Here is a 23,915-nt window from a genome sequence, read left to right on the forward strand (position 1 = left end):
CTGGGGTTCTTTTGGTCAGGAATGCACTGGGCCCCAGTAGGAGTTCTTCATCTACCCCTGAAGGAAGGAGGACAGGGCCTGAAGTGTCTACACACTCAGGTCCGGGTCTTCCGCCTCCAGGCCCTACAGAGGCTCCTCTATGATGCAGGCAGTTTGGTGTGGAGCACACTGGAGCACGCCATCCTGCGCCGCATCCGAAGGCTCTGATATGACTGGCAGCTCTTATCTCCATCTGGGAGGTCTTCCGCGAGACCTCTCTGGGCTGCCGGTCTTCTACCAGGACCTCCTCCGGACTTGGAAACTGTTTTTAATGACCAGGTCCGTGGCGGCCACCGAGGGGGTAGATCTCCTCGCAGAACCCCTGCTACACAACCCCCAGCTCCGTGTGCAGGTGGCGGAGTCCCGCTCTGAGCGCCAGAGCTTGATCCTGGCAGAGGTCACGAGAGCCGGAGACCTCCTGGACTATGACCGGGGAGACTGGCTGGATCCCCTGACACTCACCTGGTGCCTGGGGCTCTCCAGACCTCGTACCCCTCGGCGCGTTCTTCAGGAGGTGAAGGCCACTTTGCCGCCCGCTGCTCGAGCTTACCTCGACTGGGTCCTGCTTGAGGGCACAACCCGCCCACCCTGTACCCCAGGCCCGCCGGACCTTTTAATTGGACCCCTGCCCCGCAGACCCAATCAACCCCCTCACCCCTTTACTGCGAGCCGGCTGCATGAACTGCAGCCAGTACACTTCCAAACCGCACCAAGGAAACATCTATACATGCTCGTACTCCACACCCTTCACGCCCTCACCCTAGTGTCCCACCCCGACACAAAGTGGTGAAACCTTCTGCGACCTTTGGAGGTTGAGCAGCCCCAGTGGGCCAGCCTATATTCCACCTTGGCTCCGAGGCCCGTCGGGGACATCAGTTGGCGGCTCTTTCACGGAGCTGTGAGCATGGGCACGTACTTGGCGCGGTTCACCCCCGTCCCAGATACTTGTCCCTTTTGCGGTGTGAGGGAAACCCTGGCACACATATATTTGGAGTGCGCCAGGCTGCAGCCCCTGTTTCAGCTCCTCACAAATCTTCTATTATGTATTTGGTTGCATTTTTTCCCTCACCTTTTTATTTATGCACTCCCCATCCGTGGCCTCACAAAGTCACGGGATCTCCTAGTTAACCTCCTCCTGGCCCTGGCTAAAACGGCCATCTATAAAACCAGAGAGAGGAGGTTGGCCGATGGAGTTTCCTGTGACTGTGGGGCCATTTTCCGATCCTCGGTCCGTTCACGTATCCGGGCGGAGTTCCTCTGGGCGGCGTCCACCGACTCCCTTGATGCTTTTGAGGAGCCGTGGGCGCTGTCCGAGGTTCTGTGCTCGGTGTCCCCGTCCGGTTCCCTTTGTTTGACTCTTTGATTGGGGGAGAGAGTAAAGGACCCCAGCCCCAGCCATTGCTGCTGTGGACACCACCACCTTAGAGGGGTCCTTTCACATGTGGGTGCACGTGCCGCCCCCCCCGGATTGTCCACCCCACAGCTTGCCCCTCTTGTTGGGTGCTTTCAAAGGAGGGAATTGTTGGTGACACTGGGCGTAGCACCAGGTAACTCGAGGGGGTGGCAGACCTTGAGAGTCGATGAAGCCCCCTCGCTCTGGGCCACCAGGTAACTCAGAAGGGTGGCAGACCATGAGAGTCAAGGAAGCCCCCCGCCCTGGGCCCAGGCAAGCTTGAACACTTCCCTCCCCTGAAGCTAATGAGAAAACAATTGTGATTGATTGCTGTGTTACACATTGCATATGCTGTTGTTTTTGCTTTGTAAGTGTGTTATGCAAATAAAAACACCTTTTTTGCTTCAAAAAAAAAATACACTCTCCTGCTGCCCTCTGGCCATGCTGTATCACACACCCAATTTGTCATCTTTCCCTTTCCCAGGCAGAACCACATCAGCACTTCCAACAGTTGAAATCCAGGGTCATGAACGGTGTTCCCTCTATTTTTTCCCACGCATGTGCGGAATGAATTTAGTTCATTTATCCATTGGTGCACATAACAAAATTAATGTGGTGGGGGTGTGGCCAAGGGGTTCAGAGTGTAGGAGCGGGGTCAGGGCTGGTGCAGAGAGTTGAAGTGTAAGGGGCGTGAGGGCCCCGGCTGGGGGTGTGGGCTCTGGGGTGGGGCAGGGGATGAGGGATTTGGGGTTCAGGCTGCCCTGGGGCTATAGCAGAGAGAGAGAGAGGATCCCCCTCCCATCTCTCTCTCCCCCCACAGCAGCACCTGGGCTGGCGGGGAGAGACACCTCTCCCCACTGCAGAAGCTCTGGGTCTGGATCTGCAGGATAGGCCCCTCTCCCCCGGCAGTGGCAGGTCCGGGCTGGGGCTGGGTTGGGGTGCCTCTCCCGCAGCTGCCTCAGGGCCGGGCCAGGTTGGGGACAGGGAAGGGGCACCTCTCCCCTGGCCGCGGCAGGTCCATCCACAGTCAAGAGCTCCGGTGACAGTTCAGAAACATTCTGTTACAGGTGCTGTTGTGGTTTTAAATAATAATGGGGGGGGAGAATATTTTGAAATAGATAATTGAAATGACATACTACTCAGTTTATACCAATGTTATAAACATGTATTTAGCATATTGGCCTTATTGCTAGGCTTCAAAGGAACGAAAATGCCCCCTTCTTTCAAGGAGACCTCAGTCTTCTACATAAATCAATTGTTAGATTTAAAAACACCACCACCACTGTGGCTAAAAGATAGCACTAAGCACAATGTTTAAATTACGTTCAAGCCTTTTTTCCACTTTGACTGAATATCATTTGCTTGTTACTTGGCAAAGCTTTCTATCTTTCTGAGGTTTGCCTCTGCCCCTTTAATATTAGGGTTGTATTTACAGAAAAGGATATAGTGGTACAGTGATGGTGCAACTCCAGAAGGAAACATATTTCAGTTTCATGCATGACTGGTTGTATAGGTTAACCTTTTAAACAGCAGTTTAAAACTATTTTAGAAAGTAGTAACAACTGTGATAAGTAAAGGTGACTCAGTAAATACTTTGTGCAGATTAGTAGGGGGTTGTGTGTGTGTGTGTGTGTATGTGTGTGTGAGAGAGAGAGAGAGAGAGAGAGACTGGAGTTCTTTTAGTTTAATAAAATATGCTGTATACTCTCCAAACTGCTTATGACCAGGGTCTGTATTCTGATTTTTAATTCATTAAAATATGCATTAATTTTAAACAGAAATTAGTTTCAGTGACTTAATCACCGCAACTATGTTTTTTTTTTAAATAGAGACTTTCAGATATTTTAAGTGAATGCATTTTAGAAATTAAATGGCATGTGTGCAGCTTTTAAAGTCATTTTAGAAATTATAATCTTGTTTGCGTATCTCAGTCTGCCAAACAGCAGGTCATGCTGTATAGTTTCCTTCTACACAGACAGAGGGCACAGTGTCTCCTCTGAGTAAGAGCTCTTTAATTTTGTTTCCTACATCACACACAAGACAGCATGGTGACTCTAACTGTATAGAGATTTTTTCCATTTTCAATTAAATTATTCACAATAAATGAGTATTTTCCCCCCTCTTTAGTCTTCACAAATTAGTGGCAAAGATGGTAATTGTCCCATATTTATGGCTTACACACTAAGCCATTATAAAAGCAGTTTATGCACCACAGATGTGCCTCCTTATGGTCAGATGCAATGTAGTAGCTTTCTCCCCTTATGGTGCCTCCTGCCAACAGTCACTCCATTTCTGCAATGGTCTCTTTTCTCATAACTTGTCCTTGCAGCCTGGTCATGATTTAGTCCATCCCTTCTGGGGTAACAGAAAGCCCAACAAAAAACGGTCCAATGTCCTGACAAGACTGTCTTTGGCCACAACTCTGGGCCCCTGGTCCTCACACACTTGCCTCAGGGCTTTTTAATGTCCTTATCCCCTTCTCCAGACTCATGACACCTTGCTAGTGGCAGACAGGTGAACCCAGGTGCTCACAATACTCCAGTTCCAGCTCTGTGACCCCATAATCAGCAACCAAGGTTAGTGCAGTCCCACTTCTTCCTGCTGTTTCCCTGAGATCCTTCCTACCCAGCCTCTCTCAGGCTTTCTCCACCACAACTTCCCTAAGATGACCATTCTTTCAGGGCTATGATCCCAGAGCTTATTCTCTCCCTCTCCCCACAGACTTATTCATTCTCCTCACTACCACCTCTCTATTCCCAGAGAGTGACTGTAGACTTTCTTCTAGGTGTCCCCCTCATCCCATTATTTTTATGTCAAAATCTGTCTTGACTGAATAGTTTATAGCCACCACCAACTATAATCCCTCAATACTCAGTGATTTACATCATTTTGCTCTGCCCTGGTTCTTTCAGGCAACGTAACTATGCCTTTTGAATAATACTCCATTTCTCCGATGTGTTTACTAAATGATATAGGGTTGGTTTTTTTACTTTAAGACATTATAATTCCTCAAAAAGCTTTCCCCTTTCTTTATAAAAGCCCTTACATGCCCACAAAAAGTGGTCAGTTGTTTCATCCACCTTACAGAGTGCACAGAGTCCATTTTTGTGTCTGTTTGAAAAAAAATATTTTTGCTCAAACCACGATGGCCGGTTCATGCTCTAAACAAAAGCATTTCATTTGTCCTCTCCAGGCCCTGAAGTATGTCATAGTCCTAAACTCTGGGGCACAATTAAAAAAAAATCTTCCTCTTTTTCCATTAATCCAAAATTTTGCCAGTTTCTTTTAAAATTTTCTATATTATTTTTGAATTTGTGTTTACTCAAGGATATTATATGTCAGTCCTTCCATTTCTTTACAACATTTTTAGCTACTTTGTCCACCATTTCATTCCCTTTCATCCCAGTATGTGCTTGGATCCAAGATAATGCTACGTGTATTCCCACCTGCACTAACTCTGTTACTAGAAATATAATTTCATCAATTAAATAACTTCTGCATACTGAAGCACCATTTTTATTGTCATAAAGCCTGAGATCGAATTAAAAAAAAAATACTCCTACTGTTGGGCACACATCCCAGATCCATTTTAATGCTAGACTCATTGCTACCAGTTTGGCTGTCACAACACCTACAGATAGTCTTCTGGATGCATTTGTTCCCAGTTTTGGTATACAAAGTGCAATCCCCTACTCTTCCTGTTTTGTTTTTTTCCTTTTTTGGACCCATCTGTATATATTTGACAAAACCCTCTCCACTGTTGATCCATACACTGGCACATTTACGTTTTGATGCATACTGTCTCTTTTATACCCTTACGTTTATAAAATATATCTAAATCCACATTTGGACATGAAACTTTCCATCCATAACTACTTTTCTCATGACAAAAAGTTGTGACTTCAGCTTTTCTGGTCTTTTCAGCTCCCACATCAACACATTAAATCAAACAGCATGTGAAGTTACGACATCATGAAGCCATCTGTAGCGAGCATATAGGTGTTATAGTAAATGCATCACACACAATTTGTAATGCCTCACCTTGTATGAAATCTAATTTTTAAAGTTATGATTTTGATTCTTACCCAAAAGCTTGAAAGCCATAGTCAATTCTGGTCTATTTAAGGTTCTGTATACCACCAGCAGTGTTTTCTTATCTACCCTCCGCCCCCAATTAGTTCCAGCAAGAATGTTAAGCAGATTAATCCTTCCTATACATTTATCTTTAGAATAGTTTATATGATCTTTCCAAATCAGAAATTACTCGTAAGAATTTCAATCTTTTAACTCTATTTGGTCCCCATACAGATATAGTTTACAGTCCTTTGTAGCTTTCCTTTTTGTAAAGATCAATCCTTTGGTTTTAGCAATGGACAACATGAAACCCCTTTCACTTCCACTATCAGAGGTCTCTTCTAATGCTTTGTTAATTCTTTTTTTTGCCATTTCAATATTCCTGCTCCTTCCCACAGAGCATGATCATCTGCAAATATAGTGATACCTATCCAAACACTTATTTGCTTTGGGAGATGATTTATCATAATATTAAATAAGGTTGGGCTGATAACAATTCCCTGTGGTATACCATTTTTAATATTTGGCATAACTTTCCCAACTCTGACCTGCATGGTCGTTTTACTGAAAAAAGTCTCTAATCCACACCATGAATTCTTTCCCTCATGCCTAGTGCACATAATTTGTACAGTAAGCCTTCCCTCCACAGTATGCCATATGACTTTTCAATATATAGAAAGTAGGGCTGTCAATTAATTGCAGTTAACTCATGCGATTAATGAAAAAATAATTGTGATTAAAAAAATTAATCATGATAAATCACAGTTTTAATCGCACTGTTGAGCAGTAGAAACCCAATTGAAATGTATTAAATATTTTGGATGTTTTTCTACATTTTCAAATATATTGACTTCAGTTACAACACAGAATACAAACTGCACAGTGCTCATTTTATACTATTATTTCTGATTACAAATATTTGCACTGTAAAAATGATAAAAGAAATATTTTTCAAGTCACCTCATACAAGTACTGTAGTGTAATCTCTTTATTCTGAAAGTGCAACTTACAAATGTAGATTATTTTTGTTAAATAACTGCACTCAAAAGCAAAACAGTGTAAAACTTTAGAGTCTACAAGTCCGCTCAGTCCTGCTTCTTGTTCAGCCAACTGCTAAGACAAACAAGTTTGTTTACATTTACGGGAGATAATGCTGCCCACTTGTTATTTACAATGTCCCCTGAAAGTGAGAACAGGCATTTGCATGGGACTTTTGTAGCCAGCATTTGTATGCCCCTTCATGCTTCGGCCACCATTCCAGAGGACATGCTTCCATGCTGAAGACGCTCGTTAAAAAAAATAATGTGTTAATTAAATTTGTGACAGAGCTTCTTGGGTGAGAATTGTATGCCTCCTCTGTTTTACTTGCATTCTGCCATATATTTCATGTTATAGCAGTCTCAGGTGATGACCCAGCACATGTTGTTCATTTTAAGAACACTTTCACTGCAGATTTGAGAAAACGCAAAGAAGGTACCCAGGTGAGATTTCGAAGAACAGATACAGCAATCAATCCAAGGTTTAAGAATCTGTAGTGCCTTCCAAAATCTGACAAGGACGAGGTGTGGAGAATGCTTTCAGATGTTTTAAAAGAGCAACACTCTGATGCAGAAACTACAGGACCCAAACCACCAAAAAACAAAATCAATCTTCTATTGGGGACCTCTGACTCGGATGATGAAAATGAACATGCATTTGGTCTGCACTCTTTTGAATAGTTATCGAGCAGAACCCATCATCAACATTGACACATGTCCTCTGGAATGGTGATTGAAACATGAAGGAACATATGAACCTTTAGAGCATCTGGCATGTAAATGTCTTGAGACGCTGGCTATGACAGTGCCTTGTGAACACCTGTTCTCACTTTCAAGTGATATTGTAAATAAGCTGGCAACATTATCTCCTGCAAATGTAAACAAATTTGTTTGTCTGAGCAATTGGCTGAACAAGAAGTAGGACTGAGTGGACTTGTAGGCTCTAAAGTTTTGCATTGTTTTATTTTTGAATGCAGTTATTTTGTGTACATAATTCTAAATTTGCAAGTTCAACTTGCATGATAAAGAGATTGCACTACAGTACTTGTAATGGGGGAATTGAAAAATACTATTTCTTTTGTTTTGTACAGTGCAAATATTTGTAATAAAAATAAATATAAAGTGAGCACCGTACATTTTGCATTCTGTGTTCTAATTGAAATCAATATATTTGAAAATGTAGAAAACATTCAAAATATTTAAATAGTTTTCTATTGTTTAACGGCATGATTAATCGCATGATTAATCATGATATTTTTAAATCTCTTGACAGCCCTAATAGAAAGACATCTATCAGGAAACCCTTGTGCCTCATATTTTTTTGTACTTCAGTTTCTAATTTAGCAATATGATCTATAGTGCACCTTCCTCTCCTAAAACCTATCTGCATCTTATCTGAAATGCCATACTGTGTTAAATAATTCCAAGATAGCTCTCTCTGAAAGCAGTTTGAGGGTTCTCTAAACATTGTTACATGTATTATCTTTACCTGATGATGTATTCTTGCTTATATTAATAGTTTTCTCAAATTCTTGCAAACAAAACCATTCATTCTTTAGAGTATCTTCCTGTTTACCTCCACTACATAATAAATCATAATCTCTTCAATGAATTGTCTTTTAATTTGGTGGAAAACTTCACTTTGGTTTTCATTATTACTCACTCTTTAGAAGATTTTCTGCTAAACCTTCTTCTTTCTCATTATCAGAATTTCTAACTATTGTCAGTCCCAATAACAGCTGGGATATGTCTTAGTCTAAATTCCATTCATTCTTCTAAATTGCCTGTATATTTTGGATGTCTTGGTATCTTTGTTTATTCCCCCTTGGCACTTCCTCCAATTCTCTTTTTTTGATTATATATATGTACTATTGCCTTACTATTTTGTACTTCATTAGATCTTCACTATTCATTTTTTATTATTATTTTTAATAGGCTTTGTTCCTTTCTTTAACTGCCATTTGCAGTCCTCATTCCACCACAGAAGTGAGTTTTTAGTTTTGGGGTACCTCAATATCCTAAATTTGGCTACAGGAGATGCTGCTATTAATCCCTTATTACATCATCATTAAATTCTCCATCATCATTCACACAATGTTTATTCACAAATTCAGTACATATACAGTAAATAACTCACAGTTAGCTTTCTTGACATTCCAGGTGGGTAATTTTCCCCATTATCTTTAACCTTAATTATTACTTTTCAAGGGGAAGGTATAGGGAAATTATCACTCCTCATTCTTCTTCTTTACCTATTTCCCAGTTGCATTTACTTGCAATATCTGCTTTTATAATTCCCAGGTCTAGGTAGGAAAAATCTACCATCTTCTGCATTAAGTCTCAGTGGGTGCCATCATTTAAAACCACTAGATTGTTTTCATCAAAAAACTTCTGTAGTCATCCACAATTTTTATCAAAAAAAAAGAAAAGAAAAGGAGTACTTGTGGCACCTTAGAGACGAACCAATTTATTTGAGCATAAGCTTTCATGAGCTACAGCTCCCTTCATCGGATGCATACTGTGGAAAGTATAGAAGATCTTTTTATACATACAAGGCATGAAAAAATACCTCCTCCCACCCCACTCTCCTGCTGGTAATAGCTTATCTAAAGTGATCACTTTTTATCATTTGTCTTACTTCCCCATAATTTATTATGACTATTTAGATCACTGCATATATGATTTTTTTAGCAGTCTTCACAATTTCTTGTACACCAAACTTTCTAATTTTTCACATTGGTTATAAATATTATAAATCCTTAAAGAAATATATCTCTTCTGCAATGGGATCGCAACAGCAGTATATTCTAGGCATACTTCTTCATTCTCTACTGCTATGTAGTTTAATCTTTCCCTTTTGAAAGTACAAAAGCCACCTCCTTCTCTTCAGTTTTTGGTCTTGCCCAAAGGCAACATATCCTGGAATTTTCAAAGCAAGCTTTTTAACCACACAGATTTCCTGGATACATATAACATCTGGTTTAGCTTTCATTTCCAGGATATTGTCTTTTAGTTCTTGACAATATGCTGACAGACAGTGCACATTTCAACAAAAGATTGAGATCCCCAGACTAGTAATATATCAATGTTAAATTCATTCAAAATTGCATGAATATAGTCAATGGACAAATTGCTAATATTACAAGTATTTTTCTGTTGCTATTGCAATAATTTTATTTTTTCTGATTTTTTTTTTCTGTTTTCGATGTACAATTTTTCACTTCTATCACAAATGCAATAAACCTTTCCTTTTCATTACTGTATATCAGATATTCCTTCCATGGTGTTTATCATATTCTTTATGGATTGAAACTGTGTCTGCAGTTCCCCCTTTCCTGTGCTGATTGTCTCTTCGTACAATCATAGGGTTAGAAGGGACTGCAAGGGTCTTCCTTGTCCAGATGATGACTTGAAAGTCTCCTTACAGCTTCCACAAAAGATATGTTATTAACAGTTTTTGTCTTTTGTATTTCTTTAGCTTGCCTTTCAGCAATACACCCTCTATCTGCTGGGCTATGATTGTTGTAGGAGCAGCAGTGATCTGTATAACCTATAGGTTCAAAAGTTCTGTTACACCTTCCCTCTCCCCTCCCTTTTTGTCTCCTCTCCCTCCTTGAATACCTGTCAAGTGGCTTTCCCCCTCCCTCCTCCCTCCTGGAATGCTTGTGGGATGAATGGGCTGCTTGAACAGCTGGAAGATCAAAAGAGCTCCCAGGTAGACAAGGTGTCTGGAACTCTGATTAGGCAGTGATCACACACCCAATGCATGGATACTGCCCCAGGCGGAGTGTGATCAATCAGACGCAGCCAAGTCATCTCTAGTTGCAGGCCATGAGGAGCAGGTCCTTAAAAGGGGAAGGGGCCATGTGCTCAGGAGTGTACTCATGAGATTGTACCTCCCATGAAGGCCCTTTGCCTGGACCATGTTGCATTCCATCATGCCTGGGGAAGACTTACCTTCATTGCTGAGCTTTGGGACACTTACCTTAAAGGATCCTGACATCTCCAATTCCATGCCTGTCCTGGGACCGTGAGTGTGACTGTGCCCCCTCCCCACCCCCCAGCCTTTTGAGCTTAGCTATCAGTATAATAAAGGTGCTGCTTTCTTCCAAACTCTGGTGGGTCATTAGTCCTCCCTAAGCTTACCGGCCAGCTCAATTTTGGGTAACAATGATTACCACCCCAGTTACTACATTTAACTTCTGGTCCTTTTATATATATTTTTTTCCATAAGAATGTTCTCCCCTACATATATCACATCATGTTTTCCCTTTACAATCAGCTGCTACATGCCCATAATGTTGGCAGTTCTAATATATAGCTTGCTCCTGAACATCTGAAACTCTAATGCTATTTTCTCAGAGTCCCTCCCTTAAATGTAATCAGTACAGCTGTTGGTGGCTTGCATTCTCCTCCTCTCTTCCTCATTAGTTACTTACTAACACTTTATCTTTTCCTATGCTTTTGATTATTTCATCATTGTTCAGCCCCAATGCTACTCCATATATTATCCTCTTATTTCACTCAAACACTTTGGTAGCTAGCAGCTTATATAACTTTCCCTAGCATTTTAATTTTTAGCAGTTTGTCATTATTGTGCTTTTCATTTTTATATTCAACTAAAAGCCCCCCACATCTCACACCCTCCTAGTTTAGTTACCCCCCTCTTTTTATTAATCCAGTCAGCTGCTTTCACAGGGTTAGTATCATCTCATCTTATATCTTTGGCTAGGGATCTTAGAATTGTAATATTTTGGTTTTTCTTCTTTACCTCTGCTTTTTACTAATATCATCATCTGCTTCTACTCTTTTCTTTCTCCCCTCCTCCCCCAGTATCCATTCTCCCTCTTTAATAGACTTACCTGCAGTTTCCAGAGTGATTTCATTTGGGGGGTGGTGTGTTATACAGTCCTCCATCTCCTACCAGCACCCAATTCCCTTCTGCTATAATTTCTCTCTTTACATTCATAGAATCATAGAATATCAGGGTTGGAAGGGACCTCAAGAGGTCATCTAGTCCAACCCCCTGCTCAAAGCAGGACCAATCCCCAACTAGATCATCCCAGCCAGGACTTTGTCAAGCCTGACCTCAAAAATATCTAAGGAAAGAGATTCCACCACCTCCCTAGGTAACGCATTCCAGTGTTTCACCACCCTCCTAGTAAAAAAGTTTTTCCTAATATCCAACCTAAACCTCCCCCACTGCAACTTGAGCCTATTACTCCTTGTTCTGTCATCAGCTACCATTGAGAACAGTCTAGATCCATCCTCTTTGGAACCCCTCTTCAGGTAGTTGAAAGCAGCTATCAAATCCCCCCTCATTCTTCTCTTCCGCAGACTAAACAATCCCAGTTCCCTCAGCCTCTCCTCATAAGTCATGTGTTCCAGTCCCCTAATCATTTTTCTTGCCCTCCGCTGGACTCTTTCCAATTTTTCCACATCCTTCTTGTAGTGTGGGGCCCAAAACTGGACACAGTACTCCAGATGAGGCCTCACCAGTGTCGAATAGAGGGGAATGATCACATCCCTCGATCTGCTGGCAAAGCCCCTACATATACATCCCAAAATGCCATTGGCCTTCTTGGCAACAAGGGCCCACTGTTGACTCATATCCAGCTTCTCGTCCACTGTAACCCCTAGGTCCTTTTCTGCAGAACTGCTGCCGAGCCATTCGGTCCCTAGTCTGTAGCGGTGAATGGCATTCTTCCGTCTTAAGTGCAGGACTCTGCACTTGTCCTTTTTGAACCTCATCAGATTTCTTTTGGCCCAATCCTCTAATTTGTCTAGGGCCCTCTGTATCCTATCCCTACCCTCCAGCGTATCTACCTCTCCTCCCAGTTTAGTGTCATCTGCAAACTTGGCAAACTTGCTGAGGGTGCAATCCACACCATCTTCCAGATCATTTATGAAGATATTGAACAAAACCGGCCCCAGGACCGACCCTTGGGGCATTCCACTTGATCCCGGCTGCCAACTAGACATGGAGCCATTGATCACTACCCGCTGAGCCTGACAATCTAGCCAACTTTCTATCCACCCTATAGTCCATTCATCCAGCGCATACTTCTTTAACTTGCTGGCAAGAATACTGTGGGAGACCGTGTCAAAAGCTTTGCTAAAGTCAAGGAACAACAGTGTCCACTGCTTTCCCCTCATCCACAGAGCCAGTTATCTCATCATAGAAGGCAATTAGATTAGTCAGGCATGACTTACCCTTGGTGAATCCATGCTGACTGTTCCTGATCACTTTCCTCTCCTCTAAGTGCTTCAGAATTGATTCCTTGAGGACCTGCTCCATGATTTTTCCAGGGACTGAGGTAAGGCTGACTGGCCTGTAGTTCCCAGGATCCTCCTTCTTCCCTTTTTTAAAAAGATGGGCACTACATTAGCCTTTTTCCATTAACACATTAACTAGCCTGTTGCTGCCCAGCTAGGCTTCCTGATCAGTTAAGCCTGGTTCTCCCTCCAGGTGCAGCCAGGTAATATAATTGGCCACTCAGATTCACATTAACCAATTTATGGCCTGTATGAGGTACACAACCCACCACAGGCATCATTTCATTTTACTAACCGTGTTTGTTGCTAGGCTGCAGTGTTATCTTTCCAGATCCTTGCTCTTGGTTCAGTATTTTAGCTCCCATAGCTGTGTTGAACTTGCAAAATGGGTTGGTTGGTGTATCAAGGTGGTCTGTCTCCTGTAGAAAGTTCTTGGATCCAGGAACAGACAACCCCTGTTCCATGACATAGCTCTTTAAGGGAAAAGGTGTTCAAGGAAGCAGCAGGTGAATTGGGGAAAGTGTGCGGGGATATATGTTAATCAGGTGACTGGTCTCTGTTTATCAAGCTGATACTACAACTACCTCTGGAACATGATAAAACCCATATGTTAGGTTACTCACAGGAGGAAAGAGGGTAGATAGCCAGGAAAGAATAACTGTAAGGAAGTATTGGGTCAGGAGAGAGGCTCCCTTGAATAGGAACCAGAAGGAAGACTGGTGGGCTCGGGATTATAGCCGGAATTATAGCCCAGCTTCTAGAAGGAGGTCTGGGACTCCCTGAACCAAGGGGATTTTATGTGTAAGTCCTAGGACCAAGGGAAGAGCTGTGAAATTGGACTGTAACTTGGATATGGGTGTAACTGAGGAAGCCCGCTGGAATCACAGCACAACCCCCTGTAGGACAGCTTAACCAAGGGAAAGGAATTGAGTCCAGGGACCAGAACATGAGGATATCTGCTCCTGGGAAAGATTGTCAAGAGAGGCTGGGCAATTGTGGGACTGGCAGAGCTCCTTGGCTTGGAGAGAATTGGAAACCTGAAGCCTTGAAATAATGGTGACTTGGAGGCCACAAGAAGGAAGGGTTTGTGCCTGAAAGGGCCAAAAGGGGGGGTTATTTTATAAAGACTTAATAAATTAGACCTCCCAAGAAGGAGAATATTACTTTAAATATTCTAGGTTGTGAATGTTTTGGGGAGAGCAAGGAGGAAACTGAGGGCAAGTTGTTAGCAGAGCCATGCTAGGCTATGAAGGGGTATTTTCTGAGATAGCACCTTTCCCCAGAGAGCTTTTGTAAATACCACCAGGCTACATTCTGAAATAATTTGGAGTTTGATCCTAAGCCCAGTGAAATAAAGAGTCTTCACAGATGTCAGTCTGTTTTGAATCAATCTCCAAGTAAGAAAAACTTCTCATGGCTTCATTAGGATTTTTGTTTGATCAGAGAAATGGAGTACTTGCCCCACTGTTCTTGGCATAGCCGCTATCCCAGAAGCTGTAGGTTAAGAGCAGTAGTCACATTTGGTGTAGTAGCTGGGTTGGTGAAAAGTTAATATAGCATGTTTGGAAACCAAATTGTAGAAAGGACACTTGATTATAGCGAGTGTGTGTGTGGTTGTGGTGGGGAGCCATCAAAATGACAGTTCATACAATCTATTCACAGCAAGAAAAGATATAAAACAGGCAAATACTATACTATATATTTACAAATATTTAATAGTCTTACTGACTTCAATAGGACCACTCATGGGAGAAACTTGCAGCTCACTGTAGCTCACAAAAGCTTATGCTCAAATAAATTTGTTAGTCTCTAAGGTGCCACAAGTACTCCTTTTTCTTTTTGCGAATACAGACTAACACGGCTGCTACTCTGAAACCTGTCATTAACAGTGTAGTTATCACAATACAATGCCACAGCTGGATGCTTCACATTTTCATTGGGGGGGTTTTCACATTTTGAAAACCCTGAGGACTTTGAAACTGGGGTGAGGGGTAATTATGTATCTCAACACTTCACATGCAATCTATCATGTTTCCTATTTCTAAACCTGCAGAGTGAGTGTGCTAAGGAAAGGAACATGGAGCAGATATTCAGCTGGTATAAATTGTCATTGTTACATTGAAATCTTTTGGCATAATTGTCCACTGAGGTCACTACTTATGTAGCCTAATGCATTTTCTTTCCTTTAGAATAAAATTCATAGTTGGATCAATGAAATTGAATAAGCTGTGTAGCTGAGATATGGCTTTTTCTATTGCTAAGCATAAACACAGTTTGGGGTGTGTATATAAAATGCATTAAAAGCATAATGCTTTCTCTGTTTAAGTTCTGAATCAGCATCCATTTAAGTTATTGAAGTATTTTCCTGTGAAAGAATATACTAGTTAACTCTTCCATGCTGTTTTAGTTGTTTATGAGGGGCAGTGTGATTTAATAGATAGCATACTAGCCTAGGAATTCGGAGACCTGTGTTCTAGTCATGGTTTGGCTGCTGGGTAACCTTGGGCTAACCACTCCCCATCTGTTAAACAGAGATAATGATATTGATAAGAGTTGGATGAAATTTCTTGGATAAATAGTTTATCTAAATAATAGTTTCAGTTGACCTGGAACTATTCATGAACTTGACATGGATTCACTCTATAGCAGGTAGTTATGGCACATGTCTAAGAGGTGCAAGATCCAAGTTAAAGTGCTTGCCTCGAATGAATGTTAAATTAGTTATACAAAGTAGAACAGATTCAATAGGAGAGATTTCACAAAGCCTACCAGAGTATCCCATAGTGCAGTGGTTAGGACACTCTTCTCTACATCAGATAGAGGGAGAACTGAACCTGTGTCCTCCCCCCCCCCCCCCCGTAAGTGTTCTCACCACTGCAGTAAATGATACAAGGAGATGAATAACACCTCCTCCTATGTTATGAAACTAGCACTTTACAAATGCTTGAAAAAAATCCATTGCGGTTTGAAACCCAAAATAGATTTTATTTGCTGAATTTTTAAACAATTTTTAGATTCAATTTGACCTGAACCCAATGAATTTTTTCCAAAATTGTCAACGAACTGAAAAATTAGCTATTTGGCCAGCTCTAATGCTTTACAAAGTGGATCATATTGTACCCTACTGGTGAAAAGTGCTATCACAGAGCTAGATATTAAAGATTGTGTTATCAAAATAACAAAACTTTAAAATGACAACTCCGCAAAATAATTTTGTTGTTGTACTCTTGTTTACAAAAACTGAAATGATTATGCAATATTGCAAAAGTGTTCAACTGAAGAATAAGCAATTCGACCCCCCCCCAAATCTCTGAGTTCTTATCACCCCCATGACTTATTAATGTCCCACAATTATAAACTAATCCAGATTAATGCTATCTGTCACCACAAGCATATTGTTTTGAAAAGAACACAGCATGAAATTGTCTGGAAAAATTTAATTATCATAAATATAAAATATTTTATACAGGACGTATTTAAAGCTCAAATATGTCTTTGAATGAAAGACAAGAATCAGCAAATGAGTGGGTCAGGGATAGCAGTCGTTCTCCTCACACGATATTTGCAGACAGGATGTTACCAGCTATACAACACCGCTGGCTACAAAACCACAAGTATGACTTATAACACTATCTGCAAGCATAAATTAAAGCTAAAGCAAGTTCTTGAGCTCTTTGCAGTATGAGTCATAGTGTTCAAGGCCAGAAGGGATGACTACATCATCTAATCTGACTTCCTCCACACCACAGGCCCCCAACACAACCCAGTATCCACACATTGAACCCAACCACCAAAATTAAACCAAAATATTATAGCCCACAGGAGACTAATATTTTTTATGTACCAAAGGTAGAGAGTAGCGGGGATAGAGCTGCAACAATGCCTGAGGCCTCTGCAATGGCAGAGAACTGATTGATTGAGAGAGATCCAAATGTGATGGGATCCTCATGGTACAACCTGCAACTGGAGTACCGCTGTGCCCCTTTAACTCTCCAGCCTAGGCTGTGTCTCACAGGGCTTTGCTAGTGGCAAGCAGCACACCCCTCCAGATGCTGTTATCACTCAGCGCAACAGCATGTGGAGCCCCACACCCATATAGATTTCATGAATGCTCCCAAAGCCACTCACAAATCACACAGCGAAAGGCACCAGCCAATTCCCACCAGCTCCCCAGCTTTGCAGCCCAGAGCTGTACTGTCTTGCCCTGGTCAGAAGACAGACCAGTGTAAATTTATTACCCAGTCTGCCCTTCCCTCAATGTGAAGAGGACATGTACCAGCCTTTGTACCTGAAATGAGATTTCCCAAGAAATTCAAACAAACCACACTGTTTTAGGTAAAATATAAAACAGATTTACTAACTACAGAAAGATAGATTCTAAGTGGTAGGTATAAGAGGTCAGGGATAGTTACCAAAGAAAATAAAAGATAAGTGCACAATCTAAATCTGGTTTGCCTTCTTTGTATGTCATTAGCAAATTTACAGCATATTTCAGTAACAAACATACAGCAAAATCTCATAACTTCATACACACTAAAGATATACATACTTGGACAGAACAATGGGTTTCAGGAGATCATGACCTTTCATATAGCTTATATGAAATATAAGAATCTTGTATGAAATATTGAAACTGCATATGAATGATGTGGGGGGGCTTGTGGCTCTAGCTGTGGGAGGAGATGTGTGCAGAAGGGGCAGAGCCAGAGTCTGGCCTCTCGAAAGGGGGGTTCCACTTGCTACATATGCTTAGAGCCTTGGCCCTTCCTGCCCTATATCCCATCTCCAACCATGGGTATCCTTGATCACTCAGAGAAAGGAGATTTTTTTTTTTTTTTTAAGAAAAAAACTCCCAGGATACAGTGGGGAAAACAATCCCTTCCTGTCAGTTGTGGGCAACCTGTGGCTTACTTCCTGCAGCTCCCATTGGCTGGGAATGGTGAACCGCAGCCAGTGGGAGCTGCAGGCAGCCATGCCTGTGGACGGTCAATGTAAACACTATCTTATGGCCTGCCTGCGGATTACCCTGATGGACAGCAGGTTGCCCACCAGTGGTTGCTGTCCTCACCAGGTGGCTGGCTGAAACCCCAAAGCATGAGTTTTAGGAATATAAGATATAAAGCAGAAGTGAATTTGAGGTCTGAATGTTACCATCACTTCATACAATTGCACTCATCAGTTCATCCAGCTCTTTCTTAAATCTAGTTAAGTTGTTTACCCCCACAACTCCTATTTGGAGGTGTTTCAGAATCTCACCCCTCTGATGATTAGATACCTTCTTCTAATTTTCAGCCTGAATTTCTTCATGGCTAATTTAAATCCATTTGTTCTTGTGCCAACATTTTCTTTTAGCTTAAATATCTCTTCAATCCCTGACAGTTACCACCTGTTGTATTTACAGAGTAATCACAGCCTCTCTCCGAGTTCCTTTTGCTACATTAAACAAGCTGACATCTTCTAGTCTCCTCTCAAAAGATAAGCCCTCTATTCCCCTGATCATCCTGGCAGCTCTCCTCTGCACATGCTTCAGTTTAAATTCAACTTTTTTTCAATGTGCATGACAATATTCCACATGAGGTCCTACCAGTGCAGTGCCTTGTATATATGATTTCCTATTCCTTTAACATGTGTTTAGAATTAATTGTGCAAAAATGGTTTTAAGCACCAGTTCAAGGTAAATGGAGTATGTAAAATATAATGGGCCTATAAGATATTTCTCCAAGTCCCAAACTTCAGGGGTTAACACTGCATAACATATTATAGCTTGTTTAAAAACCTTAGGCTTAAATCTTGAAAACACTTATGCAAGTGTATAACTTTACATACATGGACCCTAATTCAGCAAAACTCTTAAGTGTGTGCTTCAATCCTAAAGAAGTCAATGGAATTTAATAACACAATTAAAGGGCTTGCTGAATCAAGAACAGGGGGACTTGTTCAAAACCCACTGAAATAAAAGAAAAAATGTAAGAACATAAGAGAGCCACACATTCACTTCAGCTGGCTTTAGATCAGACTCTAGAATATTTCCATTGACGTCAATGGAGCAACACACTTGTACAAAGTTGTGTGTATAAATAATTGAAGATTTTGAGAATATAGCATGAATGCATTTAACAAAATGTGTTGCAACCAGGTAAGAAATGATGGTGAAGGAATGACATTTTGTGTTTTATTCCCATGCCTTGTTGAAGACCAAAGTGAGACAGTTTCGAATAAAGTACTAGAATGAAAATGCAAATTAAAGATAACCAGATTGTCAAGCTTTGAAACTTCTGAATCCGCCAGTGTTTAGTCCCAGAGAGAAGTAGGACTTCACTTTGCTGATAAAATTTTGCCCTTCCATCTAACATTTGCCATAAATGAAATCTTAGACCAGAATCTTCATTTTATTTTTTACCACTCTAACAAATGCTTAATTGCAATAGAAATAAAATAATAAATAATAATATAGAACTTTACGGGCCTTTTCTTCACTGTGAAATTTCAATATCTTCCCAGTGTGGTTAGGATTAACTGCTGATAGGTATTTCATCTAGTGTTTCCATTATCATATTCAAAGGAACTACTAAATTATTGTTGGTGCAACTCTGTTGTCTTCATTTGAAATACAGTAGAGATGAATTAGACCCAGTGACTAATTTTTTGGCAACAGATAATAAGAGAGAAGCAGCTTTTACAATGGGAAAGGGGAAGTTTTGTGTATGTAGAATGTAGATTTCCTACTCCTTTCTGAATTCCTTGAGACAATATCAAATTTATATTACTGAACAGTAAGTCCGGTTTGAATACATAATGATGATTCTGAATTATAACTTCAATAATTGGATTATGTTGACTGGAAGAAGGAAAAAATGAAAGGGAAAACAGGCTTTCTTTGTGGAAATTTGTGAGACCACTAGACCAAAGGGTAAAGGGACAATTTAAAAAACATGGAACAAATTGCAGAGAGATTAAGTGAAATCTTTAGCTCAAACTTGGCTCCTAGAAGCACTGAGAAAATTGCTATCATGAGACTATTTTTGAAGGGTAAAAAAGGTGTCCCACTTTCAGAGACAGAGTTTTCTTGGTACGAGGTGTTTGAACAACTAGAGCATTTTAGTAGCAGAAAATCTAAAGGCCTGGAAGAAAATATCCAAGAAGAGTTCAGGAGGAGCTACAAAAACAAAGCAACTGATCAATTAAAAAATTATCATGATTCTGTGGTTCTTAAGGAGGTGTCTTTTCTAGGCTATTTTGCACAAGTACGTGAAGCAGTACTAGGAGGGATGGATTATGGCATTGTGAGGCCATAAGAAGAAAAGGAGTACTTGTGGCACCTTAGAGACTAACAAATTCGTTAGTCTCTAAGGTGCCACAAGTACTCCTTTTCTTTTTACAGATACAGACTAACATGGCTGCTACTCTGAGGCCCTAAGCTATGTCAAGTGTAAGGGGCCCCATACCATAAAAAAATTATTTATTTTCACAGAAACGACATTGAACATATAAACATGAAGGTTTTATATTTGCATATATACAAAAGTGAAGTTGTAAAAATAGAATAATAATCTAACCAAATATGTCTTGCAATATGCCTGTTTGCATTATAAAATAGTTTCAAATTAACATATTTTCATCTATGATTTCTTAATAGGTATATATGAAAACTTTATATCTACAGTAACACAAAAGCGGTTACAGTTACACAGAGCAGCTTACTTAATGGAAGCAGTACAACCTGCAGTATGTCTATTTGTACATCATGTTACTTTTAACACTGAAATTTAAAACATATTCTTTTGTGATTTTTGGAGAGCAAAGTCATTGATGATGTCCTCAGATGATAAACTACAGAGTTTGTCACTTTCAATGCACAGAATGTTTAGGGCAGATAGCTTTTCTTGCATCATTTTCTAGGCAGACATCTCTCTTCGCATTTGCTTCTCTATCTCCCCAAGGACCACTAATTAATCTCAAGCAAATACCTTGGACACACACAGAGTGACAACAAGCGATATGTGCAAAAGAAAAAGACTGGTAATCTCTAGACAGGCATTGAAAAAGTGAGGAAAAACTAGCCTATATTCAAGCAAATATAATGAATATTATAGGCTTTAATAGCTTATAAATCATATATGCACATAGTTTGAAATAACTTGGTCACCAAGTACTCTGAATATTTTGATATATATGTATGTCTTCCATCACTTCTCTCACAACTCTTTTATTTATCCTTTCATCAGCACTCTCTGATATTTTCTGTGAAGGTTCCCGAAACTGATGGAGAGAAGCCAACAAAAATGTATCCTCCTCAATATCCACTTGATCCAAGTCCATCAGATGATCACCTGCAAACTCAATCATGTGAAGCATGGATAGCGCATGAAGCAGAAAGCAGCGTGCACACTAAAATACACAATTGTTCGTACGTACATATCAAAAGAAGAAAGAACACATGAATGCTTAAGAAAAAAAGAAAAACAGGAGTGAAGGCACTATATGACTGAGTGTGGTGGACTGTAAACAAAAGATGGCAGCCTTCCAGCTATACCAGCCAAGGGTGACACTACACATGATCTTACTCCCGGGCTGAGTCCCATATGAATATGAGCTTGGCAGGATTGCTTCATGACACTGCCATCTCCAAGCTCACATTTTTCCTGATTTTTATCGGCGATGAGATTATTTACTTAAATAAGTTATGAAGACATGGTCAGAATTTTACTAGTAGCAGTTGGCCAAAAATGCTGCCTTAAGAGCCTGATAGCAGATGTACTCATATAAATATTAATTTTACAAGTGCAATTATCATTTTTTCTCAGCTCTGTCCTCCCACCTGTCAATAATGAACAATTAGTGAAGGGTAAGGGTAGGGTAAGGGCATTTGTGTAGCCAGATGTGTATATTTTTGTCATATTTGAACAAAAATGTCTATATTTAGAGAATCTTCTTTTCCCCATATCTCCTTTTATTTATTAACAGATTTTGATAAAATTTGAAATGGAGTCCTCTTCATCTTTTTTAGAGGCCCCTCCTATTTCAAGGACCTAAACTGTAATTTAGCTATTTTATGCCTTAATCCAGCTCTGAGTACTAGTCATAGAAATGGTGTGGAATCATAGAAAAATAAGCCTACCTCAGAGAAGATTAAAACCGGCTAATCTTCCATTGACTTTAGTAGACTCTTAATCTGCACAAAATAAAGATTGCAACATCAGACTCAAAATATATAATATTCGTGTGAAAGGGTTTGTATATCCAGAATCCTCCCAGTAAGCAGAAGAAAGGATTAACTCTCTCTATTCAAGGAGAGAGAAACCCTACTGCACCCAGAGGCCTCTATACATTCTGTCAATCATGGAGCAGACACCTAGACCTCATTAAGGGTGGATATAAAAAGAGAATCATGGCAGTAAAGGGAGCCCTTTGTAATTAGAGATTTTTCTACTTGCATGGGAGCAGCTTCTTAGGGCCAATGACTTCCAGCAAAAGACTATTGAGTTTCTCCACTGAGGCATGAAAGACTGCTTTGCCTGAGAAGGGAAAAGGACTATTGATTTCCCGCACAAAAGAGAAAATGTCTGTTACCTTTGTAGCCTTCTCGGCAGAGTAAAGCTGAATCACAGAAATGGGGTAAATGAGGTACGGCTGTTCTTGAATGACAGATGGGTAGCTTGTCTGGGAAATGATTATTTTTCCTATGAACTGTAGATGAACATGAAATAGTTCTTGTAAAAAATATTTTGGATCAAAAAACAAACATCTTGGTTGCTGAAAACGCAAAACACTTTAGAATTTAAAAGAAAACCCCAGATTTTGCTAAAATTTCCACTTTTTATATATATAAAAAAGGACATTATTTCACTAGCTATATGAACGAAGTAAATGAACACTCACTAGATTTTTTAAAAAATCATTTCTTTCTTATGCCTGTCTGTTCAACATAGTGCCCATCTTTAAAATTAAGTTTAAGACTTATCCTGGAATCTTGTCTACCTCAGTTGTTGTAGCCAAAATTTCAACTAAACTTATGCTTATGTCTGGTTTACCTGGAAATCAGCTTGACAAATGAAATGTTTGTTTCCCAGTGATAAGAAACAAAAATCACAGGCCCAGGTAATCATGTGGGACTGTTAGAAGTATTTACAGAATCTTTAGAATAACTTTTAGAATTGAAGCTTTTATCCATTTTATCAGTAACTTTTACCTGATCAAAGAGAAAAGTAACCAAAGACTCAAACCATCTAAGGACTAACTTTTCAAACTGACATGGATTAAGCATGAATTTTAATTTTAGCAGATATCCGCCCTTGTGTATTCACTTGTATCCAGTTACAAAGTTTTGATTGATCCATCTAGCTGGATAAATCTTGTTCACCTTTCTCATAAAATAGTTCATTTCCATCAGATTCTCATTTTATTTACACTGGTATAAAACTCAAAGTAATACTACTGGCTCAAAATGGACTTGAAGAGAAATTGAGAATGATAGCAAGACAAGGTGAACTGGTGAGTGCAAAATTATAGTGAAGGGGTGTCAATTAGGGATGAGGGAAACTTTCATGTTGAATGACCTGGAGATGATTATCATTCATGCTTGCACTAAATGCCCTCTTTTAAATGAATTGCTGTAATCTCTTCCCTTGCTATTGATAGGTGAGAAAGATCACTCTAGTTTTTCAACAGCTACTAGACTCTAGACTCAAATATGAGTGTGGACTCTAACCCCATATTACGCTCTTTCCAAAGAAAGCTCTCTGTCCATTTGGCTACTGTGTCCAGCTGTAACTCAAGCTGAATTATTTAATTGCTGTAACTCAAGGGACATTGGTTACTACTGATGATAAAATACTGCTTGTAAACATAGCAAGCGTTAATAGAAATGACCTAGAGCAGCTCCAATCTTTTTTTTTCTCAGACCTTACCAAAACTTATATCAGAGGTAATGTCTTGCTTGCCTTTAGAGTCTCATTAGCCTTGCACCCCTACAGAAAAGTAAGGCTCTACTCATTTACAGTAACACTTGGAGGCCCAAACTACTAATAAAAATAACTTCTCTGTTTCCTGGAACACAGGAATGCTCCCTCCATGTAGGTCCTATGGTTTGAGCAGGG

Source organism: Natator depressus, chromosome 1 (genome assembly GCF_965152275.1).
Source record: "Natator depressus isolate rNatDep1 chromosome 1, rNatDep2.hap1, whole genome shotgun sequence".
NCBI lineage: Eukaryota > Metazoa > Chordata > Testudines > Cheloniidae > Natator > Natator depressus.